The 24,498-nt window shown below is 48.2% G+C and overlaps 1 protein-coding gene across 8 annotated transcripts in view; it reads left to right on the top strand.

The window, feature by feature from the left end:
- Window positions 1-188: 188 nt before the first annotated feature.
- RFX2 (regulatory factor X2) overlaps window positions 189-24,498 on the top strand; it is a 50,229-nt gene continuing 25,919 nt past the window's right edge. For 4 of the 8 annotated variants that reach the window (XM_065652535.1, XM_065652541.1, XM_065652542.1 and 1 more), the window contains exons 1-7: window positions 189-315; window positions 741-862; window positions 2,067-2,137; window positions 2,533-2,615; window positions 3,440-3,745; window positions 7,047-7,182; window positions 17,796-17,995. The gene's annotated coding sequence lies outside the window, so the exon portion shown is untranslated. Of the gene's footprint in view, window positions 316-740; window positions 863-2,066; window positions 2,138-2,532; window positions 2,616-3,418; window positions 3,746-7,046; window positions 7,183-8,272; window positions 8,379-17,795; window positions 17,996-24,498 lie in introns of those variants that run through there. The other 4 variants (XM_065652536.1, XM_065652538.1, XM_065652539.1 and 1 more) reach the window with 3 other exon arrangements.

The following is a 24,498-nucleotide window of genomic DNA, read 5'->3' on the forward strand; positions in this document are numbered from 1 at the left end:
GCCCACAAAGGGGCGTGTCCGTCCGCTCCGCCCCGCCCCCGCTCGAAAGACCCGCGCGGCCACGCCATTGGGCGAGGCGGCGGTCGGAAGGCGGCGGGGCCCCGCCCGCCGCCGGTCGGGGTCACCCGCGGTCGTTGCCCGCGGCGCGGGGCCTCCCGCCGGCGCCGAGCAGCGATCGGCGGCCCCGGGCCGGGCACCGCGGACCCCCGAGGGCACCTCGGCTCCCGCAGGCTGGAGGCGGGGCGGGCCGAGCCAGCGCAGCGCCCGCGGGGCGGTGGGACAGGCGGTAGAGGCCTCACAGTCACCCCGAAACCGGTGAGCGCGGCTGCGCCTCAGGAACCCGTGAGCAGCTGCTGCTTCTCTGCGGTGGAGGGCAGGAGCTGAGGGGAGACCTGGCTCTCTACAGTTACTGAAAGGAGCTTGGAGCCGGGGGGGTCGGGCTCTGCTCCCCAGGAACAAGCGCCAGGACCAGAGGAAACGGCCTCAAGTTGAGCCAGGGGAGGTTGAGGTTGGATGTGGGGAACAATTTCTTCCCCAAAGGGCTGTGGGGCATTGGAACAGGCTGCCCAGGGCAGTGCTGGAGTCACCATCCCTGGAGGGTTGGACAGACGGACATGAGGTTCTCGGGACACGGGGCAGTGCCAGGGCTGGGTTGTGGTTGGACTTGATCTTAAAGGTCTTTTCCAACCAAAACAGTTCTCTGATTCTTTCCTGTTTCTATCCTGCCTCGCCGTTTGCAGGTGTTTAACACGCTGCAGCAGAAGGCTGAGGTGGAGGAAGATGCCGCTGAGGACGGGTGTCCCCTCACAGGACAGCAGGGTTGGATAAGCGTCTTGACATGCCCAGGATAAGTGCAGACCAGGTCTGTGGTACTTTAGGTTTGTGCGCGTCGAATCGCCCGCCTGCGGTTGGGAACGCTGCTGTACAGACAGCGCTTCTGCCTGACCGGGTTGGTTTGTGGGTGAGGTACTGGCTGGCAGCTGCCCAGAGCCGCTTCCTCTGGCCACGGGTTTCCTGTGACCCGCAGAACATCACTCTGCTTTCAGCTGAAACAGAAGCAATTCCATTTGCAAGTTCTTTCCTATCTCAAGCAAAGAATCATTTCTTCACACAGCTCTAGACACAGAGACTGAGCGGAAATAAGTTTCTTCTTCAGCTTAATCATTCCCCATATGGAACAAATCACATCTGCTCACTTAAATGACCCAAGACAGTTTACACAACTTTTCACTTTTATCACTTTTCCCTTCCAGCCCTGACATTGGATCTGTAAGATATTCTGGGCCAGCATTCCTCCGATAACGGTCACAAATTTCCAGCTCCAGAGTCACTGGGAGTAAGTGACTCAGCCCGAGATGTAGTTGCACCTCAGGACATTGACTTGAGAGATAATGGGGCGATGAGAGGGACGATAAACTAGTTCAGAAATTTCCACGACAAGTACAACACGAGGAGAATGAATGCAGTGAGAAAATACACTGGTAACCACACAGTCACAAGGAAGAGTGACAGAAGAGTCTGCTTATAGCAGAGTCATTTTTAAACCTAAAGAGGTTGTGTTATCTTCCCCACCAAGGACTTGGCAGCATCTTTCTGGTCACGTGAAAGTGTCTACAGTGAATACATATGGGTGTCTGTGGAAAAAAACCTGCACTAAAACATGCACACTAGTGGATTTTGAAACAACGCAGTATAGGCAAAGGCTGCCCATTGTTTTACACAACACACAATGTATGTAGCACATGCATTTATATAGTGGAAAGGCAGTGGAGAATTAGAATTTCTAGCCTATGTAATAAGATAGCTCGATTCTAGATACCACCTCTCTTCAGAGGTATTGCCCGTATCCTCTGAACATTGAAGTTAAACCAAATCGCAATGCTATTTATTACCATTCCACTTTTGAAAAAGAATTTAATGGAAAGCCATTTGCTCCAAAATGAGACGCGTACAGAAGTTCAATTTAGAAGGGTTGTTTACAGCAGCTCAGAAAAAAAAAATCAAAACAATTGCATCTCTGCAGTGTCAATAAACAAAATAATTATATCTTTTCTCTCACTGCTTAGGAGAACAGTGGGCTTGCTTCCCATTCCCAAGCCAAGAGGCTTTGTTCCAACAGTGTGACAATGTTTACCAGGTAGGTCTGACCCGAGGCACAACAAGGCTGTGCCCTGTCTTGTCCTCCGCGTTTAAACTGTGTTGTAACCAGGGAAGGGATCAATGTGTAACCAGAGGAAGCAATAGCAGCATGGAAACATGCTCTATCACCTGATTACCCAGAGTCCAGATACCGGTCTGTGTGCTGGGAGACAATACAAGCAGAAAAGTTGCTGATGGTGGTTAACTGTAGTTGGAGTGCAGGGCAAGACCTGTAATTCAGTCTGAAATGTTAATAATCCACAGGGCTACTTCATATTTTTCTGTAGTTTTTTAAACGTACACTCACTGTAGTAAAAAAGTTACAGAACTTTCAAATGCTCGCAGTCACACTTCCCCATACAAACAAGCTGAACCTTTCTGTTTAATATTCAGGTTCCAAACTTCCATAAGACTTCAACCTTTTGTGCCAATTCAAGATGGAAGAAGTGACCTGAAACATTGAAAACATTCACCAGGTAGGCAGCTGAAAAGTGTTTGCCCTCCCACAGCCTGGTTTTTGGATTAATTCCGCCCCAGCTTCCCTGGGCAGGATGCAAGTTCCACTATCTCCAGCCATGGGGTCTTTGCCCTGTTGCTCGTCCGTCCTGCAGGACACTGCAGCACAATTCCCAATGCTGATTTTTTGGTAGAAGGAAATTGTCCCTCCCCATTGTTCTTGTGGCTGTGGTTCTCTGGGAAACGGGGAGACTCATTTAAACTCACTGCACTAGAAAAGAAGTTCTGCATCGTACAGAACTCCCCTTGAAGCCTTATGCCAGGGCTAGTCAGTCATTGGGAGTTTTATTGCACAGACGTTGCCTCCACACAAAAGTTGTGTTGACATAAGCTATATTGATTTAGCTATATCAATATGACTATCTTTGGTTACATCCACGTTGTGGACACAGCCTCAGGGAGTGGCACGAAAACCCACTCACGCTGTTTTTTCCATGACCATTCCCAGTGTTTTTTGCAGATTTTCCAGACAGCTGTGGCCAAACCGAACAGACAACACTTCAGATAAATGCTTGGTCCTTTAATTCTGCCAAAAGGAAATTTGCAGGGTGGGGGGAAGAGAGCATCTGGGTTTCTAGCTGTGCTAAAAACTTGTTAGGGGGAGGACACAAGGCTGAGAAGGGTAACCTCTGCAAAGTCCACGTCCTCAAAATGGCAAACTGGGAAGACTTTGCTGAGGACTGTTGTGATATTTGCTGCCACCCAAGGGAGACAGAAGGGCAAGAGAAGGGCTGAACGCCCTTTTTCTTTCTCTCGTCCTCAGCACTCACCTGTTTGCTTTCAGGCTGGGTAAGGCTGGCAGGACGGGACAGAGCACCCTGTAACACAGGACCAGTGACAGCCCAGATTTCATTTTCCTGGAGAAACCTGTGGGCAGAGGAGGACACATGATATGATGCCACCGAGAAATTCCAGCGTGGCCTTGGCACAACCACAGTCAGCAGATTTATCCTCTTAAACCCAGCCGAAGGCACTGAAGAGGGTTGTTGTCTGACCAGCAGCAAATTCAGAAATGTGTCACGCCGAAGACAACGCTCCCCGGCTGTGGTTGGAGCAGGCTCAGAATCATCGATCTGCTGCAGGGCTCCAGGTAGGAAAAGCTGTCGCTTGAGTTTGTTTCAATATCCTTGAAGAAGTTTCCGCAGGAGCAGCGGGTATGGAGATTTACTCTGTTCTCAAGTGCTTCACTTGAGCATCTGCCCACCAACAAAACCAGAACCTATCCCATCTGCATCACCGTTTCAAATGATGGGAGGTTCAGTTTTATCAGTGATATGTTGAAAGAAAATCCATTATTGTGGTTTAGATGATCTTCTTAGCTTGTATGAGATGATGCTGTTTATACTTTGGCAGGAGGGACAGAGGGAGACACCAGCTCAGGCTCCTTATACTTTACATCAGATGCACTGAGATCACTTGGCAGTAAAATACAGCACAGACTGGGGGAAGAGCTGTGTGGGTTGGTACCTGTGTAACAACAAGGATTCTCTCCATTGAAACTGGCTGAACACAAGCAAACTTTTTTTTTTTAAAGCAAAAAAAACCCAAAGGCCATTTTTGTATTTGGTCTGGTTTTAATCTTCTGGGAATTTTTTCATTTGAAAAAATTCAAGGGAATAGCTTCCTTTGAAGTTCCATTATCACCAACCACAACTACAGTATTTTTCACAGATAAACATGGAATCTCAAAGGATCCCACTACCCTTGCAGGGCATTTTCTTCCATCAAAAGACCAGGTTTTGTCAAAATTTAGTGAAATCAAGTCGAAGGGATCCTTTGAGCGGGATGGGATTTGAGCTGAATTCCTGTTTGCTTTGAGGAACGTGCCCTCCTGTGGGTGTCTGTGAGAGCTGCAGCAAACGTGCTTCTCTGCAATCAGGCTCAAGTTTCTTCTCTTTCTTTAGCAGCAGCTTTCTTAAATAAGGCTCCTTCTCCCCGACCCACCCCGATACCGCACAGGCGGAGAGGCATGAGATCTGGCTTATGCAAGAGATTGCAAAAAAACAAGGAAAAAATAAATCCAGGGATCGTCAACAGGTGACAGACAAGTCCCTAATTAAAAATGACAGCCCTGTGATTACTCCCTGGGTTCCCAGGCGGGAACTGGCGAACTTCCCGAGGTTTGTCGGACTTTATCAAAGGTTGTGTGCTGTGCATTATTAAGAATTTCAGGATATTACTGGGAGGGTAAGGCAAGGCAGGGAACCTCTGCTTTGGGTTTCATACAATAATTGATGCTTCGGAAAGAATAAGAGCATGTCTGAATATGTTTTACATTTATTTTGTGGAGGGACATGTGCCGTGCAGTGGAGAATCGTGCCCTAAAAACTAAAGTGATGACAGATCCGCAACAACGTGTTGCAGGTGACACTAAACTGGGAGAGACTGCAGGCGCTTGGGAAGGATTTCATTGAGCTCGCAGGAAACTTGAGGGATGACTCAGAATGAACATGATGCAATTCGATATGGCCAAATGCGAAGCACGGTGCTTAAGCAGGAATAAATGACCACGGTACTGCAGGATCGAACCCCACTATTTACATAGCGCATCTGTAGGAAAGGCCTGGGGTTTTTCTTGAAGAAAAAAACCCAGAGGGTTGTTTAATTTAGAAAACGAGATGGAGGGAAGAAATGACAACAGTCTTCAAACACATCGGAAGGAGCCATTAAGAAAAAGATATTAATTTGCTCTCCATTTCCCATGGTAAAGGTGGATGTTTATGTGCATTAGGTGACTTCTCAAAAACTATTCCGTCTCTATTTTCTGTTTTACTGTTGCAATGACACCCTCACCTCAGAGTTGCTCTCTTTATCCTTGGCTTAAGGATCTACAACCCCTTAAGACAGAGACTTGTTTTTCTTTGGAGCGTCTCAAAATCTCGCCCAGCATATCCTTGGTGCTCGGACACACAACTCTGTGAGTTTTTCTGGTATAACTCTCATAGTAACCTATCGAGAGCAGGTTTATCAACCCCAATTCCATGGACAAACCAAGCAAGTCCAGTCTCTCCAATTTACATTGCCTCCCTCAGTCACTTTCTCTCCGTCTCTCCCTTTTCCAGTAACTCCATTCCTGATATTTAGGTAAGAAAACTAATAATCCTGCGGTGTTTGGAGCCGGCTGTGTTATTGGAGTCTCCATGGGTACGAATTCCACACACTTCCTTGGCTTAGGCTGGGACATACTTTTCAGAAAACGTTACAGAAAAATTACATCATAAAAGCTTTTCATTGCATGTCAATAAGGTGATCCTTGAAATCTTGAAATATCTTACAGGGATTTTTTCAAGGCAATTGAAAAGTGCACATGGTGATTCTGCTGGGTTTAACTGGGAAAAAAAAATAAAAAGAAAAAAAAACACAAACAAAGGTATTCTGTAAAGCTTTATAAAAAATGCTGCTCTCCTTGGCAGCACCTGCCTTCAAACACCATAGAGAAGAACTGAGCCTGACCTAGAGCATCAATTGGTTTTCATTATACAGCTCTTGCTGTCAGAATTAAAATAAACAGGAGGGGAGCGGAGCAGCTCCCTCTGCTGCGATTAAACCGGGGGTCTTTGCCATGAGATCTATCAGTCGTTTCAAACTTCAGAGAAATGCCTGGGATACAGGACTGGCTTAATCCTGCGGGAGCCAGACCAGCTCCGAAGCAGCGAGGCTGGTGTGTGCTGATGGCAGGTTATTAATAATTATAATACCCGCAATAAGAGGAAGGACACATCCCCACTTGTTTTTAAAGCTGTGCCTCCATTCAAAATTTCTTCTTTAGGAGCAAAACTGTATTTAACCTTGACCACAAAGCCACGACCAGGCTCATCATTATCATGATACTATCAAGACCCTTTGGTGGCAAAGAGAAACCCTTAGAATTTGAACAACGAAACCATCTTAACTTTGAAATATGCTTAAATTTGTCACCTATTGCAAATGCAAGGTGAAAAAGAGAAAACATCACATTAATAGCAGTGTTGGTGTTTCCTTCGCTCTCTCTTTCTTAGGGACAGACACAAAACGGCCTGCATGAAATACCAGAAAATAGGAGAATTTTGTTGTTCTGTGCAAAAAGACTGGGACAAATGGCTCAGCACGAGCTGGGACTCTGGCAGCTACTTCATATTAATCCCCAAGGGAGTCGCTTTAAGTACCTGGAAAGATTTGTACATGCCAATTTGTTTGTTTTTACAGGAATTTGTATCCAGAGGAGCATCCCACCCCTGCAGGGGCAGAATTTGTGATGCCCACTACCAAAAAGCCTTTTTTTTTCCCCAAGAAAATGAAGGAATAACGGGTAGATTTTAGTCTGCCTGCGTTCAGGATACCTAAACGCCTTGCGGGCATTAATGTCCGGACTGGAAATATAAACCTAAGGCTACAAATACTCTTTTTCACAGGCTTTTGAGTCTCTCGCTCAGGGAAGGGATTTCAAGGAAACTCCACCCGAAATCCGCTGAATTTCCAGCTCCAGGAGGACAGAGTGTCCGTTTACACTGATTCTCACCGCCGGACCAGCGGGGATGATCGTTTAAGGTGAGAAACTGTAGAGCCGAGGTAGCTGCTGCTTTTGCAATTCTCTGTGTCCAGAGAATACACTTTAGGCTTCATTTTCTCTCCACCACCACCAAAAAAACATCAGTTACACCTTCCCACCCATAAGCAAGGAGTGTTTTCCCCGGTGTCACGCTGCACATGCGCAAATACACGACACGTATCCGCAGGGTGACGGGATTCTGCGCATTTTCGGGAGCCATTCCCAGTGCCAGGTGTCTCTGTGGAAAACGCTCTCGCCTTTTGGTGTTTGAGCCCAGTATTTCATGGAGTTTAAAACTCATGACGGACACTCCACCGGGATGCATTTAGACGGATAATTCTGCGTCATGGGACGATGCTGCTGCTTTCCTCCTCATCCATCGCGTCCCCAAATTGAACTCCAAGCGCTGCCAGTGCCTCATTTCACTGTTGCCGGGGCGGGAAGCGGGACCGGGTACCTGTGCGTAGGGGTGCTGTGCAGCAATTCACTGATATTTCTAAAATTTGCCCCAAACCGGGAGCCCTGAGCCCCGTTTCTCCATCCGCTCCCGTGTCCCCCCCTCTTGTTGGTTGTGACTTCACAGCCGGTCGCTATGGAAACGGTTTGATGTCACGAGGAACTGGGAGCTCAGGTAGGGCAGAAACCAGCGGCGACTCGGAGCAAACCCCCGAGTTCCGCCCGTGCCGACGGGAGCTTGTAAATATTTAATATTAAATATTAATATTTAATAGTGGAAAAATTAACTTTTTAATTTTTTTTTTTTTTTCCGATATCAAAGCGCGGAGCTCACAGGACCGCTGCTCCGTGCCCATCGCGCCCCGGTCACCGTCCTGCCCGCCCCGCCCGGGCCGGGCGCGCACCGGCCCCGCTCCCCCCCCCGCGCCGGGCCGAAGCGCCAAAGCGCGCGCCAACTCTCCGCCCCGCCTCCTCCCCGCCGCTATTGGCCTCTCCGCGCCGCGTCCCGCCCCCCCCGGTGACAGACAGCCGGCGCGCCAACCGCCGGCCGCGCCCCGCGGCGGGGTGGGCGGGGCCGGGCGGTGACGTGTAGGGAGAGGGTAGCAACAGTTGCCTCGAGACCCGGCGCCAGGCGCCATAGTGACCGTAGCCCTGGAGACTGTTACTTGCCAACGGGAGCAACGCGCGGCCCCGGCGGCCGGAGCCCAGCGCAGCCCGCGGTGCCCGGCGGGGAGGGCAGGTGAGCGGGGGCGCGGCGCCCCGCCGGGGGGTGTGGGGGGCGGCGGGCCCGGCCGCGGGGGTCCCGCCCGCTGAGGGGGCCCGTAGCGGGGCGGATGGCGGGGGGGGGGTGAGGCGCTTGGCGGCCTCCGCGGGGGTCGCTGAGGCGGGGGGCGGTGCGGGGACCCCCCCGTCCCGCCCCTCAGCCCCGTGCCGGCCGCAGGATTCGCGCCTGGGAGCGTTTCTCCGGGTCCGCCGGCGCTCGGTGCCGCCCGGGGCTCCGGGCGCTCCCCGCGCCGCCCCCGGAAAGTTGGGAGCGGCGTCGCGGCCGGGCGGAGCGGGGGAGGCGACACCGCCCCCGCCACCTCCGGTGCCGCTGCCCGGGGGCACCGCCCGGAGCGCCGCGCTCCCTCCCGCCCTGCCCGGGCTCGGGGCCCAGCCCGGGCGCTCCCCTCCGGCGTGGCGGGGCCGAGCCCGGCGGGGCGACCGCGTCCCCCCTGCGGGTACCCGGCGGCAGCTCCCGCCGGCACCAACTTCTCCCCGGCTCGTTCTTTCCCCGCTTTAACTCCCCGCTCTGAGCAGCAGGTTTGGTTCGGAACGAGCGCTCGGAACACCCCTGGCTGCTCCCGCCCCGCTCCCGCCGCCGGGCGAGCTTGGGAGTGCCCGTGAGAGCTGGAAGAGTTGGGGAGAGGGGACCCGGGCCAGGCAGCCCCTCGGCCCCCGGTTAACACGCTTTTTACCTCTCGCGTTGTCTCCTTTGCCCCCGGACATTCCTCCTCTTACTGGGGGTGAGGGGGTTGATTTCAACTCCAGCTCGTCGTTTGCCAAAACTCTCAAATCCCAGCCCTTGCTCTCTTGTTGGACTTAGAAACGAGCGAAAAATTGCAATGAGGTCTATTTTTAAGCATCTGCCGCCTATTCCTGACTTGGTTTCTCCTGTTTGTTTTGAATAAAGTAAGTTGTGAAACGAGACTCATCTCCTGTTAAAGCAGGATTCGGTGTATGTGCCTATTTCAAGCGTGAGTTCCTGCAGCCTGATTAAATCTTTCCATTCTTCGACTTAGATACTGAAGTCTTTTTTTGGTTTTGCTATTGAAAGAAGCGAATCTTACTAATGAAAGAGCAAAGCGGAATAAATAGTAATTTTTTAAAATTTACTTGATGTTTTTGGGTTTAGAATATTCTTAATCTGACCATGCTCAGCTTCAGATTAATTTGTTAGTTGAGGAGGCTTTTTTCATCTGCTTCTGACCAAACTTTTCAACTCCCCATCTCGGTTATGAATCATTTGAGAACAGAGAGTAATTGCTGGCTTAAAAAAAAAAAAATGAGTCTCGGAATATAAGCCTTAAGCTCCCAGAGACTGGGGTTCCTTCTTTGCTGTTTGACGTTCTGATTGAGTTTGCTTCGGTCAGTTTAAGATTAATACAATCTTATCTCAGGTTTTATTTTCAAGTCACGTGTATAGCGGAAGGCGGTCGATGTGGAAGGGAAAGCTCGGTTACGTGTTTCAGGATGGGTTGAATCAGCCACTGAAGGTCTCGTTCTCTGGTGAGGGAGTCTGGGATGAGCAAAGTTTGACTCCTGGATGGCTGGAGTCAGGTGAGGACAAACCACACTTGTAGGACCAAATTGTGGGTGCTGGAAATCTGGCATCAGGGCTGGGATGCGGTGGCTTCGTCAGCAGCGCTCGTTGTTTCATTTTGAAGATCTTGGTTCATGTGTTTAAAAATCCAGCACATCCCACTGGTTCTTAACCTCTCAGTATTGCTCTCCCAAGGGACGTGATATTTATTTGAATTTTGTGAGATGTTTTGCATTTGCCTTTCGGTGTATACGCATGTGGGCGTGCTCTGGTTTTTTGTTTTAAGTCCCTGTTCTCAAAGCTGTTCCTGTACTGGCAAGATTTAGAAACACTCATCTTTTCCAGCGGAGTCTGGGTTCTCAGGTAACTTCAAGATCTGGGCCTTGAGGGTGAAAGCGCACACAAAAGCAAGCGAGGGACTGACACTGGAATGTCTTTGTTCCCATTTGCTTTCTGCAAAATGATCCCTGTGCATTTGTGGATGGTGATAAGAGCATCCGCTGCCACAGAGCGATGCAAGAGCCAGGTCTGTCCGCCTTCCCAGACAGCCCCTGCTTTGCATTTCCCTGCTGTGCCATTTGCATCTCATGAATTCCTCCCATAGCACCGTGTCCCTGTCCTGGGGCCCTGCGTGCCAGCTCTGATTGCCGTGGAAGGGTCCGAGCAAGTGCGAAATCGTGTTACAGCGACCAGAGAGGGTGTGAGACGTGCAGGCAACGTGCCGGGTGCTGTGGCCATGGCCCAGTGCAGCAAATGATCCCTTCAGCGTCAGATCTGCCCTCTCAAAGAGCATTTTGTACGTTTGGCTGATCAATTTGTAGGTGTGGCATACAAATTTGGAGGTTTGGCACATAAATGGAGGCCCATCTTCATGAAGGGACTTGGCATCCGTTGAGTCCCCCCATGGGGTGGGAGGCACGGATGGGGTTGCCCATCTCGGACTAAAGGCCGAGTGTGATCTAGAGAGGGTCACTGTTAAATCATGTGTTGTGTACATGAAGTTACATTAGAAATACATGTTCTGTGTATGTTTGCGTGTGTAAATCTGAAATGGTAATTTAAGGTGACAATCCTTGAAGACATGAGCAGCCGGTGTCTCCCGTGACGTCAACTGATGCCGTGTGTCCTGGCTATTTTTTGGGGTAAATTCTCCAGTTGAGAGTATGAATTGCTACTAAAAGTCACCTCCGTACTTGTTACCCTCTCTGTCACAAAACTTTTTCAGGGCTGCCATAAATGTAAGGCCTCAGTCAGTGGTTAATAACTGGAGTTTTTCCTAGCTCGATCGCAGCAAAATAGATGGTGCCAGTCATTGTCTTTAAATAGTCGCATGCTTGTAACACATCAGAGCATTGACAGCTGTTATGTTTAACCACAACATGGTTTTGCTTTTAATACAGGCCTGTAAACGTAGCTCTTTTAGTGTATTCTAGCAGATTTTCCCTGTTAGTTTTAGTACGGAGCTAAAAGCGTCCTGCGAGGTGCAGAGTCACAGCGCGGGGAGGGCGATGCTGATTCAACAGGCGCATCTCACCGCTCCGCTTCTCAGCCAAAGTTTCTGCTTGGAGGCTGCCGAGTTATATTTAAACCAAGTTTTTCCCTTCTCTCCCTCCCTCGGAACACATGCCGGCGCGGCTCGGGCCGGCCGCCAGCTGGAGTGAGCGCTGCCGCAGCGGCGTGCCGGCTCTGGTGCCGGCTCTGCCGCGGGGGCTCCCAGCCTCCCTGCCCCAGGGCCCTGCAGCCCACTGAGCCGGGATTGTGTCGCCGGTATTCGAAACATACGCAAGGTCTCCTTCTGTAATCTGCGCCTTGACACGCGGTATTTTGTCTTATTTGGACTGGCGGGTCTTTATTCCTGTGTTCAAACACTCGCAGATCCACCTTATTGTCTAAGAATGCGCCGGCTTTCTTGTGTTAGGCTATTGCTGTCGAAGTAGTGTATGAACTAATTATGCCGTAAGTAAATAAACAGACAACAAAATATTTCTTCAGTGCAAGCCATATACCCCTTAATACCCTTTGTGTTTACCTCCACAGGCACCGTGCGAGCTCTGGCTGTGGGTCTCATTTGTAGAAAGCACTAATCAATTCCTTGATGGGGACAGAAAGGACACATTTTAATATAAAGACATCTGAGAGTGTGTCTATAAAATCCCTCTCTGTGTTTATGCAGGCCCCGGGGCCGTATCTGCGTATCTGGAGATATATGTGTAATTTATTTTATATATATATATATACACACACATGTATATAAATATGCCTGTATATGTACAGATATCCACATTATGCTAGAGTGTCGTTCTCAGCGCACACCGTGCTGAGGGATTTTATTCACGTTTCTGCGGTATCTGTGTGTGTCCAGACTGAGCCTTCTGTGCCACCTTAGACTCTCGGCTGTGCTCGAAGGCTTGAATTAGTCTCTGCTTTAGTCACATCCTTTTCTGATCTGGACACCACATCTATCGGTACTTCTAAGCCTGTTTGGGAAACTCTACTTTATTTGCTCTGAGCTTTCATTTCCATTAGGGAAAAATTCAACACCTGCTTTTTTCCAAGGGCCAGAAAGTTGAGATTTAATTAGAGAAATTTTTTTTGGGGAAAAGAGTGATTGGGGGATTCCTTGCTGAAGTGACTCCAGTATTGGTCTTCGGGCTGTTTTACAGTCCAAAGAAACACACATGTATTGTGGATTGAATTTTTCCAGCTGTATTCGAACCTCATGGCCTTAAAACTCAAGCTTTTTTTCTTAAATGGCACCAAATAACTAAATAAATACATCATACATTGCAATCCTTATTCGTGTTCCCAAAAGAATTACTTAATACTTTGGTGATGAGTCTCTGATTAGTTTATCATTAAGGAATTTTTGTGATAGCTTTCATTTTGGCAGCTCCTTGGTTGAATTTATATTATATTGGACAACAAAATGTTCCGCAGTGAACATTTAGAATGCATCCCCTTGATTTCTAACTGCTTTCTTCGGAGGTGAGGATCGCATTCCATGATTAGCCAGGACATTATGCGGCATTTCTGTTGGAGAGAAGTAAATTGTCTATGGATGAATTTGAATTTCTACTTTATATCCTTATAGCCATCCTGGGCTAATAGTGAATTGAAAGCTGGGAAGAACTGGCAGCCTGTGGCCTCTCTGCAATAATTTTAGACCTTTTTCTCTATCAGGTTTATAAAATAATATACTTTTTTTTTGCCTTTGAAACAGGCAGATGGGATCATTTAACATATCATTTGCTAAAGTTTATTTTGACTGAAGTCTGATGTCAAGTAGCATCCCAAGCAAATATTTAAGAATAAAATACCATGTTGCTGACTTACAACTCTGTTGCTGTCAGTTCAAACTAACTCCGGTTATAAAATCGCTCACATTGGCAACTGTTCTGTTTGTGTATAGGACTTCAGACGAGTTGTGTTTTCTGCTGTGACGTTAATGGGAAGCGTGTTTTGACACCTTCCCCTCCGCCCCCTGGCTGAACTGTGGGTCTGGAACTCCATCTGCCTGCACTCAAGAAACTCTTCCCTCTATTCCCCACCCGAATCTCTGCTCGGTAAATAAAGGAGCCACCGAAAAGTTTAACTGTTTTTTTTTTTTTAAGAGAACAAATCATTCTGCTTTTCCAATCGGCAGCGCAGTAGCCTTTGTTGGCTCCCTGCTCAACTGGGGCTCTCCAGAGGTATCGGAAGCTTTTTCTACAGTTCTTTGAGTTGTTTGAAGCACGTTTGGCTCATAAATACCTACAGACCATAGCCCGTGAGAGACCCACGAGTCAGGGCGTAGGAAAGGGCCGAGTACGGATGTACAAACCCCAGTGCAGTATTTCAAGTGACAGAATAAACTGATGTTTCGTTTGACAGTGCCAAACCCCGTCCAGAATTAATGGTCCTTGGCCTGTCTTCTCTCCCCTTCATAAATGTCTTTTTTTCCTTCTTCGTGTATTTGGGGAAGAATGCTGCAAATGGGATTTACCCTACGGAATGGTGAGATTAGTGTTAGCTTCTATCTTCTGTCTTTCCTTTTAAAGACAGGTTTATGCAATTCAGTCAATGACAGGAAAATTAAGAGAGAGCAGTAATGGGTGGATAGCTAAACAATTCATCATTTCAAAAGAAAAAACCCCAAGTGAATCCCCAATACCACTGGAAGAGCTGAATGGTGACTGATTTCTCTGGTGCTTTTGAAGCTGTGCAGCTCAGACAGGAGAATGGGTTGGAGGTGATTTCATCAAGCCGCCCGGGCAATCTCTTTTATGGAAAAAAATCCATTGAAAGCTTCAGAGCCCACACAGGGTCTTGGCTCTTAATGTCTCCCACTGATCTCTCTCCGCTTCATATGATGACAAATGTTCGTTGTTCTTTGCGGTAGAATAAGAGGGAAAGTTGCTGCAGTTCAGAGCAATTTTGCACTGTGTTTTTTGCAAAAACCCAGAACGTGTCGGTGCTTCAGGCGACTCCGAAGGATGCTGAGAAGTGGCAGCTCAGATGTCCAGACACCCTCATACCTCCTTGGTTGTCCCAGAAAGAAAACAGCTGCTCCTGGGGTTTGCAGCTTTTTCTGCTTCTTTGTAAAATGCTGTGTCACAGAAAATATCCTGTCACAAAATCCTGTTCGTATTTTAGACTGCAAGAGGATTCCTAGAAAACTTTGCTAAGAGTGCTGCACTTTTCTCCGAGTATTTGCTTTGCTGATTGTTTGGCCGTGGGAGGGTTGTTCACTTTGTTCTCAGCAGCTGATGGCTTTGCCTTCTAGAGGAGATGGATTTGTTTTTTCCACCCCTGAATAATTTAGATACTATTGATAGCTTAAAAATATTATTTTGCAGAGTAAGTAGGTACTTGCGTCAGGCTGCAAATGAATACTCTTCTGTATTTCCACCGCAAATTACAAAACTGCTACATGAAGTTTAATGTTAATAAGCTTTAGGGACTCCAATTCAGTTTTCATTTAATCAATTTATTTTGTGGAGGAAAATTTGTATCAAATCTGGCAGCCCTGGTGTGTTTCAGAAATGAAATGATGTGTATTTCTGGTTCCAAATGTGCTGCGAGATCAGTGTTTAAAAAAAAAAGAAAAAAAACCCCCAGAATTATTGCTTCTCTCACTTGTGAAATGGGCAGTCATTGTGTATAAAGAGATTTGGTTTAATTTTTAAAAGTTTTGTCATCCTCAGCTGTAGCTTGCTATTGTTGCTTCAGAGTGCAGCCCCAACCCAGGAAATATCTCATCATTTGAAGACCAAACATTTTCTGGCTGGCTTGTATTAGAGAAAACATTTAGCCTGAAAACTTGGATTAAGATGGTGACATAGATGATTAGGCTGCTCTCAACTGAGGCAAAGACTAATTTCTTTATTTGGAGCACAGCGATGGGGTGGGATGCAGAGCGGAGCCCTCGGTCCCCACGCCGCGGAAGGCGCTGGGTGAGGATGCGAAGCAGAACACGCCGGAGCCGCTCACGCTCCTGCCTGAGCATCGCCATCGCTCGGCCCGTGTGGGACCTTCTGCCTCCACAAAGAGCGTCTGGTTGCAGAACGTTCCGCTCCCAGGACCTGCTCTGGACCTGCATCCTTCCCTGCTCCTGAGGTGCGCGGCCGCTCTGCTCCACTCCAGCTTCTGCTCCCCCTGCTCACTTTGCAGGGACAGGCATTCTTAGCATTCCTTCCAGTCTGCATGGGAGCTGCACAACATCTAATTACAGTTCTCCACAACAACTAGCCAGCAAATTAACATGATAATGGATCTGGAGGTTTTGTGATTACTCAGAAATGTCACTGAGTGCTGGGCTCAGCAGCCTCTGCTGTGCAGCCACCTCCTCCTCCTGCCTTTGGAGTCTTCCTGCAGGTGAAAAATTCCTTATCCTGAGGCCTCATTGTCCTTGGCTGCACCTTCTTCCTCTATTGCAGAGGGGGCTGTTTGTAATTAATTTCATACAGGAGGGTCACAAAGTTTGGGACCAGTCTGTCAAGGGAAGCTGAATACGTCACTGAATTTCTTTGTGGGTCTGAGGTATCCCTCCTGTTTCTAAACACTGGCGGCTGCGGCTTTCTTTTGTCCTGTCCCAATTTTGATTTTTTCATTTCTTCAGACAGAATGTCTGCTGAAATTGCTGGAAGAGTTGCCTTTGGCAAAGATGGGGGTGCTGCTTGCCAAATGGTGGCAGAACTGGTTCACCCTTAGGGAGAGGAGCAGAAAACCTCGCACACTCCGTAGTCTCTCAAATTCTCCCTTGGCATCCTTTCTGCTCTCCATCTTGGACCCGTCCTGCCAAAATCAAGGCTTTATTATCACAGGAGAGGTTTCCACCTCCGAAACGACACGTCTCACCACAGAAGGGCTGGATGCGGCAGGAGCAGCGGGGACGTTCACGTTGCTTCACTCTGGGCACTAAACTTAAACCTGGGTTTTAGGCTCGCGTTACCTGCAGAGACTGGCTCAGAGCAGCCGCATCTCCTGCTATACCAAAAATTAGGGGTTCAGCCCCTAATGAGGGTGCTTGGGGTGGGTGGCTAATGCTGGGTGCTGGAAATCCTGTGTATCCCATTGCGCCTGCATCACGAGCATCCTATGGATAAACTGGGTATATTCAACCCTCAGCTAGCTCTAAGTCTGCTTCCAGCCTAGTTTAACCAGCACCTGGGAGAAGATCCATCTGATGTAAATCGAGGTTGCTGCCTTTATGTCAAAAGTGGGGAAGGAATGAAATAATAGTTAATACTTAATGCATATGAGCAGCAATGCTGCTGGGGTTGCCTAGCAGCCAGTTAGACAAGCAAAAGAATAAAAAGGGCTGAGCGAATGTGGCTGGAGCTGCTTTCTCGGTTTGCGGGTGGAATCTGACCCATGCAGTCCGTTGGGGTTTTTTTTTTTTTTGGGAGGGGGAGGAGATGGTGGAATTTACCACTAATGGATATTTTAGCTCTGCCGGATCATCTCTATCCACTCCCCCACGCTCATCTGGTTTTCCTTTTCAGTTTTTCAAGTGTAACTTGGAAAGCTTTTCGCCAAAGGGAGGTGTTGAAGTTTTGTGTGCTTTCTGGAGATGAAATGGGCAAAAAAAAATCTCTCAAAGTAACTTTTTCCTTCTCTTTAGGACTGTATCTCTAGCAGTCTGGGCATCATTAGCATTTCACAGCCTCTTCAATTACTGCTCAGCACATGCAGTAGATGCTGGATAGACTGGAAATAGCTCTTACAGTCACACTTAACATTGCTCTCACTCTTGCAGAAAGTGGATGTACTTTTCATTTTCTGGAGAGCAAAAGTAGAAAGGTAATTTGGAAAAAAAAAATAAGGGGGGGGTTGAGCTGCTATGTGGTTGCAAATAAACTGTCCCCTCCCCATGGGGCCAAAAATTCCCAGAAGTATAAAAGTAGGAGATGAAAATAAGGAAGGCTGACAGTTTAAATGGTGAGTTTCTGAAACTGGATTCTTTTCACTTTCCCAGTAAAAGCTGGACAGCTGGAAGCCCTTTTTCTTGTCAGCTCTGTGGGAGTAACAGGACTCCAGCAACTGAAACCCTGAAACCCCCGGAGCATCTGCAGATGAGGTGTCAGCTCTCCATTCTCATGGGTTTTCCTCACCCCAGCGGTAACTTTTTAGCATATTGAAGCAGGAATAAGGACACGCAGCAGAGAGGACTGGAATGAGAGGAATCTTTGGCTTAATTTGCCCATCTTAATAGGGAATAAGAACAGTGGGTCTTTCAGGGCGGCCTGGGCTCTTCTACACTCTGCAGTGAGTCGATAGGTCTGGGGCCAATGCCAGTAAAGATATCGCAGTAATTTTGGTGGAGGAACCAAGGAGCAAGGGGGTCTAGACACTGAGTTTGGGCTTGTTTTGCAGGCTGGCGTTGGAGTGAGACCAGAGTTATGAAGAGGTTGGTCACGTTGATCTGATCTTGCTCCTGCTCTCCTGGCAGAGATGCTCCTCTCAACCAGAATTATCTCTTCAAGTCCTTTACTTGGCCAAATGTCACGATGTTAAAGCATCTTTTAACCATATTTCGCACAGCTCGGAGACTGAAGTCTACCATAAGGCAATAGGTAGGGTAAGTTAAGTTAAGGAGCTTATTTTGAGTTTGCTTTTTTCTGTACTGAGTGCAAGTGCTCCCAGATCACCTCGAACAGCTGCAAATGGTGCATATTTCATCCCTTTCCTGGGCAGATTCTTCAAGTTATGACACTTCTTAATTTTCAGTTGTCATTTTTAAAGTTGCCAAGCGATGCCGCGCTCTTGGCTGTCTTGCATGAGTGTCTGCTCTCTGTTGAATGCCACTCTGAACATCATAAAATCAAATATCAGCTGCTTCTTTCAAAATGTTCCTGGGTCTACAGTTCCCATGCAAGAGACATGCGAGTGCCCCGAAGAAATAAACACAACCAAATGCTAGAAGAACACAGAGTAGTTTGAAAGCTGAGGTCAGCGATAGTTTGAAAAAAACCAAATCCTTAAATAAAGAACAGAATTTTTTAAAATACCTAATTTAAAAAGTGCCCAGTACTATGACTTTTTATTTTTCATCCTGTGGATGAGTGATTTCTGCTTTTTGTGACATTTGCTTCAGAACAGTGAAAGCCTTGCTGCAATCCCTTTGCAGAGCCCTGGAGGTCTGTGCCTTCAGTCGATAAACTCCACAGAAACACCAAAGGAAGCACTAAAATCCCCCCACACTTGGCAATCAGCAACTTCAGTGACGAGCTTTATCGGTCACTGGAAGGTGAAGTGATGCCAGTGCTGAAGCCTTGGTTGAAAAGCTGGAGAGACAAATTCTGCCCCAATTCTGCTCCTACCCGGTTTGGGAGCCTGTGGCAGCAGCATGTGGCTTTAATGACGATTAGCAAGCGCAGCAGAACTTTTATGTTTTAGATCATATGACAATGACCTGTTTCCACCAGCCCAACAAAAGCTGCTATCTTTCCTTTATTTCCACAGAGAGCAAGCTCTCCCTTCAAAACCTCTGAGTGTTTATATGTTTTTGCTTAGCATTAGTTGCCTCAAATTTTAATGTAAAAAATGTAAAGTAGAGAATTTAAATGAGTTTCCCATGTTCGTGGAACTAGAAGAAAACATCTTTCTGGTGAGTTTCTCCTCTTCATCAAACCAGAGGACGCTCAAAAACCACACGTGCTCTCCTCTTTTAAGCTAAATCCTGCTTGAAAGGGATCTAAATTCTGTTGGAAAACTTCTAGGAATTTACAAATAGGTGGAAGAAAATCAAGTTGAAAGGGTGCTTGCTCAGGGGGTTGTGTGTTTGCGGGTGGCTCTGGCCATGCAGCAAACTGGGGACACGGGGCCGTGCAGAATTCCTGGTCGCCACCCTCTCTAAAAGAGGTTAACCGCTTAATAATATTTTTAAGCAAACAAACAAACAAAAAGCTTCCTTTCCTGGGCATCTGCTTTGAAGAACTCTGTCCAGCCCGTTAATCCGTTTATTCTGAACTAACAATTAAATAAAAGGAAAATAAAACCAAAACAAAGCGCCAAACCCCGCAGCCCTCACCCCGCACCCCCCCCTTCGCAGTTACTATAGCAAAGAAATTATTTGTCAGTCCTCCCGGCCTTCTGAAAATACCCGCTGACATATTTAGTGTGCGTCGGTTGGGATGTTTGGTTTGGGAAGCCTCCCCGCGTTGCCTGGCGACGCAGCTGGACCGCGGGGACCGCGGTGGCCATGGCAACCGCTGTTGCTCCCCAAACAGCGCGGCCCCGCATCCCCCCAGCACCGGCATCGCGCTCCGGGTGGGCTCGGGCTCGTCGGGGGGTCCCCGTGTCCCCCGTAAACCCTCCGACCAGCCTCGGAATTAGGACTGAAGCCAATTTCCCCTCCCCCGGCCATTAGTTTATGATTCAAAAGGATTTAAATCTTCGCCCTCCGCTCCGTGGACTCTGCGCACAACCCTGATCCGTCAGCGCAGACTGGAGGACCATGGGCTTGTAAAAGCACAGCTGTGTCTTGCCCGCTTGCTGAATGAGTAAAAACGCATTGTTTCCTGGGTGTTATCTTAACCCTTCTCTGGCCAGACTGCAGCCAGACGGGTGCGTGGGCCGGGGTGCCTGTCCCAAAGCCGCCCCTCGTGTCTCCAGCCCAAAATCCTGCCCTCAGGAATTTGTTGCCTGGATAAAAGATACAACTGGGTTAATTCCAGTTCAGTAACAGTCCATTCTCTTTCGTTGGGAGGCTGCAAACCATTAGTGTGCAGTTGTTGCAAGCCTTTATTTTCTCCCTTTTATCTAGAATATGGTCTGCGCTATTACTATGCTCAGCAAACATACAGCAGTGCCTTTCTCCAAGTGCAGAATATTCAAATTCATGTTCCCAAACTGCATTTCTAGGGCATCTAAAGCAGCCTCCTCATTTCTTTGCCTTTCCAGGAAGAATTGCATGTCTCTAGATAGTTTGTGTCTTCTATTTGGGGTCTTGTTTAGCCCTAGAGTCTGCAGTACCCGTCACCAATAGCTGTATAAACCTTCAATTGCCACAGGAAAAAAAAAAAAACAGCTGTAAAATCGGAGGTGAAATCGTCTCTTCTCTGAATGGCCACAGTTTATGTTTGTGGCTTGTTCCGCTTGACGTTGTTAAGTGCCCCAGTGCTTGTGAATGGTGCTATATAAATAAATAACAATATACTGGACTGTGTTGGCGGTTCCTTCTGTATTTGCTGTTACCAGACAGGCGTGGTGGAAACTGCTGCAGCACATCTCCCCCTTCACACTGACGCTGTCAAAAGGCCGGGTAACCTTAAGACCATTGAAAGGATTGTCTGGTCTAAACAAGTAAGAAGTGATGGCTGGTGCGCATACAGGTTTAAATTAAGCCGATCTCTTGGAATTAATTTAAAATAAATGACATATTCCATAATTTTCTGCCGTAGGACAAACTATAAAAGCAGGTCTTGCAAAACCACGGTCGAGTACCAAGGTTTGTAGTTCCTTGATCAAAGATGAGCCCGGTTTAGTCAGGATTAGCTGTACCAGGTACCTGGGATCATCCTGGGAACACAACAGACCGCAGGGGTCGACTCGCCAGAAATTCTGATTTGGTTGACGGTGGAAACGTTACCATTTGTCCTAGAAAGGAACCTTTGGAATGCTTTTGTGTCAGATTTTTGCTTCGCACACTGTGTTTCCCCTCTTGAATCACAGCCCTGGGAAATCCCTACAGTGCACGTATTAAAACTATGGGGAAACGATTCATGTGAGCCCGAAACTTGTGCTTGCTTTTGCCAGACAGCACTGATGCAAATGTCGAGCCGGTGTCGGAAAGGCCTGGGCTTGGTGTAGGACACGGTGTGATGATTCCTTCTCCAGCTGCGAATGCTTCCTCGCTGCTCAGCAGATATCACCACGATTTTCCTTGGGTAGCGTTATTTGCCATCCTTGTAACAAAACCTTTCTAAAGCCGAGATTTAGCTAGTTAATAGGAAAGGACAATGAGATTCAAGCACTTGCTGACAGGGTTGTCCCAGGCTAAAAATCTGGAAGCTGTCCGACTTTTTCTTAAGAGCAAACAGCTGGAACTTGTGCAGGTAAATCTATGAGAGGCTGAGGGTGAAATGCAGCATGGCAGTAAATACCCTGCGTGCTGCTCCCTGTATTTCTGAGCACCAAGAGGGGATCACCCTGATCTGAAGGAATCCAGTCCTGGCTTTTTCCACTTGCAGAGTGTTCCTATCAGTCACCCAGAAAGAAAACGGGACAGGTTTTTGTATGCGAGGGAGATTTGCGATGTTACTTTGCCCGTGTTCGGGTCTGAGCTCCGTGCACGTGGGATTTGTCCATACGCTGCTGCTGGCAACATTAAACCATCACGGCTTCTGCTGTTCTGAGCTGGCTCTAAGGAAACTCCAGATCCCTGGTCCTGCTCTCCTGTGCCTCTCTGAAAGCCACTTTTAAAGAAACAGCAAAGCTCAGTGACCTGCTGTTACACAACAATCACGTGTGTGGATATCTATTACTTGACTTGATTCCATGCAATCTAATTAAACACTGGGTGTATATTTGTATTTTGGTATATTATTAACTTTTGCTAATAAAAGCCATTTCCAAATTTGTATTTTTCCATGAGGACCAGGTTTCTGAAAAAAAAAAAAAGAGCACAGTTACAGTGCCTGCTGCCCTTGAAACGTGTGTTTGGGGTTTATCTGTGTTTCCAGGTAACTAGAGCTCTTAGACAAGCAGCGTTTGCTTCTGTTTTAAATTAATTTAACCTAATCAGTGGAAGGCTCTGGTGCCTTCTCTGTTTATAACATTTTGAAGCGATGTAATAAGCAGCCTCTCCAGAATCAGCTTATTGTCAGGTTCCTTGCCATGTTTGCTTCCCCTCTCCATCCCCTCCACTTACCACCGCTCATTAAAAGGCTGAAGGTTGTGACACGCGGTTCAGGACACTTTTTAGAAGAAACCGCTCACATGCCAGCTTGGGTTGGTCTGGAATTGCTGTTTTGGCCGCGATGGGGATGTGCAGAGATGGCCCAAACCTCTGCCCCGGCCTCCGCTGGAAGGGGCCGCTGGGTTTGTGGAAGGTGGATGCGGCTCTTAAAAAATCAAATAGGCTCGGGGGGACAGTTATATTCACTCCAAACGGTGACATTTTCCTCTAGTATAAAAATACTGAGCAGGTCATCTGCAGTTACACCAGCGGCAACCCTGGGCCTGGGGAAGGCAGGGACTAAAATCCTCTTTTTTTTGAAGTCTCAGAGCTGCTTCGGTAGCTGCTGGTGCTTCCACGTCCCGCGGAGCCCCGACCAGAGCAAAATCAACGGAGTATTTCCCCGGGGCAGAGCCCCTGCTCTGGCTCCAATCAGCTGCGGTTATTCAACATTTGAGGTCTCTCCATTTAACCTCCGAATCGTTTTTTTTTCTTTGAGCACTCAGGAGCTGATAGTTTATATTAACAACGTTCTGTGGAAAAATACTTGCAGTTCCTCCGGGTGTCCTGGATGGCGGAACTGCAGCGCAGACCGAGCGCCCAGGGGCACCTTTATTGCTACTGGGGGGTCTCTCATCAGCCCCCCATCCTTTCCCAGTTGCTTTTTGGGAGCTGGGACGCTGGTGCAGGTGATGCTGCTGCTTTTCCTCCTCGGCACTCGTGGGAGGATTCTGTGTGGTATCCGCCGCCCCGTCCTTTTCTCCCCCGTCTCGCTGCAAACTTAGATGTGAAAAATATTTCAAACTGCTCCTCTTATCTCTGTTTTCCCAGCGTTTTGCAGCTGATGTAGGCAGGCGAGATTAACAAAGGCTATTTACATGAAGGTGACGTGGCTTATGAATGAAACGGTGACAACTGGAGTTTTTATCAACCCTCAAGGCTTGTAATATGACCACTCGTCTTTCTCACATGCATTCGGGCTTTGACAGCCCTCGGGGACCACTGCTCGAAAAATCCCTCACCTGGGGGAGCATCGTGGCTTTTTTAGGATGGGGAAAATTGAAGCCCGGGGACGGGGAAGCATCTTGTTCAAGGTCACAGAGCGAGCTGGTGGCAGAACCAGAAATAGCGCCCAGAAGTTATTAAGGTTTTTTTTCTGTATTTCCTTTCCTGTCACCGCTGTTTGCTTGGATACCGAGAGCGGTGTGTAAACAGAGCGTTGCCAGAGCGCGGCAGCCCTGTTATCTGCTTCACTAGGCGATGATGCAACCTGGAATCCAGATTTTTGCAATGCCTTCCACGCTCCTCACGCTGCCCTGACATCACCGGCCGGCTTGAGCAACCCGAGCTTTAAACTTGTCCCTACCTGAAACGCAGATGTATGACTAAGGCCCTTCTCACCCGATTTTATTCATTTTTTTCCCTTGGCAAAACATAATTGACTTGTCTTTTTGTTCTTCTTAAGCCAACAAGGAGCCCTGGAGCTGGGAAGGTTGATGCCGATCCTGTGACCCACCAGCAGCTCTGTTGGCTGTTAATTACGTTCTCAGTTTGTGCAAACTCCCCGGTAGCGGGGGAGTTGCTAAGCTGTCAGACTTTCACCCGCTGTCAGAAGCCACGAGACACCTTTTAATAGCTTCTCTCGGTCACCGTGAGGGCTCCAGCATTCTCCTCCGGCCAGGAGTGGGAAGCAAACGTGGCTGGGATGAACCGCTCTTAGGTCAGATTGAGTGTAAGGCAGCAAACCTTAGATCTTTGGGAAACAGGAGGGCTTGCTTTGGAGCCCCTCTGTTAGGAGAGGATGATCGAGACCCCCATAAAACTTCCTCCTCTGCGGGAGGTGAAAAATGAGCTTGAAGGAGAGCGGCGAGTCCTTTCACGGGCGTTTGCTTTAGGGATGTGGCAGAACTGCCAGGGATGGCCAAGCTCCGCGGGCCAACGTTCGTCAGGGGCTACAAGAGCGTTCCTCACTTTGCACATACAGCTCCAAGAAGAGAGAAGAGCAAGACTGCAAGACTTGGGTTGCCACATTTCTTCTTCTCCTTGAAAGCTGATGCTTTATTAACGCTCCGGAGCTCTGGCTCGGGTGCCAGCTTACTGGGTAGCTGTGCTCCCAGGATGCCGGCAAAGCTTTCTAGCACCTTGCGATGGTTTCTCAAAGCGTAGGAATTCTGTTTA

This window comes from Caloenas nicobarica, chromosome 27, assembly GCF_036013445.1.
Source record: "Caloenas nicobarica isolate bCalNic1 chromosome 27, bCalNic1.hap1, whole genome shotgun sequence".
Lineage (NCBI taxonomy): Eukaryota > Metazoa > Chordata > Aves > Columbiformes > Columbidae > Caloenas > Caloenas nicobarica.